Below are 511 nucleotides of genomic sequence, written 5' to 3'. Positions count from 1 at the left end.
TCTGTTCTCTACCTGCTCAGGTACTCTGTTCTCTACCTGTTCAGGTACTCTGTTCTCTACCTGTTCAGGTACTCTGTTCTCTACCTGCTCAGGTACTCTGTTCTCTACCTGCTCAGGTATTCTGTTCTCTACCTGTTCAGGTACTCTGTTCTCTACCTGTTCAGGTACTCTGTTCTCTACCTGTTCAGGTACTCTGTTCACTACCTGCTCAGGTACTCTGTTCTCTCCCTGCTCAGGTACTCTGTTCTCTCCCTGCTCAGGTACTCTGTTCTCTACCTGCTCAGGTACTCTGTTCTCTACCTGTTCAGGTACTCTGTTCTCTACCTGTTCAGGTATTCTGTTCTCTACCTGTTCAGGTACTCTGTTCTCTACCTGCTCAGGTACTCTGTTCACTACCTGCTCAGGTACTCTGTTCACTACCTGCTCAGGTACTCTGTTCTCTACCTGTTCAGGTACTCTGTTCTCTACCTGCTCAGGTACTCTGTTCACTACCTGCTCAGGTATTCTGTTC

Source organism: Anarrhichthys ocellatus, unplaced genomic scaffold (genome assembly GCF_004355925.1).
Source record: "Anarrhichthys ocellatus isolate YVR2014 unplaced genomic scaffold, GSC_Weel_1.0 scaffold78, whole genome shotgun sequence".
NCBI lineage: Eukaryota > Metazoa > Chordata > Actinopteri > Perciformes > Anarhichadidae > Anarrhichthys > Anarrhichthys ocellatus.
The sequence above is the reverse complement of the archived record's forward strand: the minus strand, read 5'-3'. Positions refer to the sequence as shown.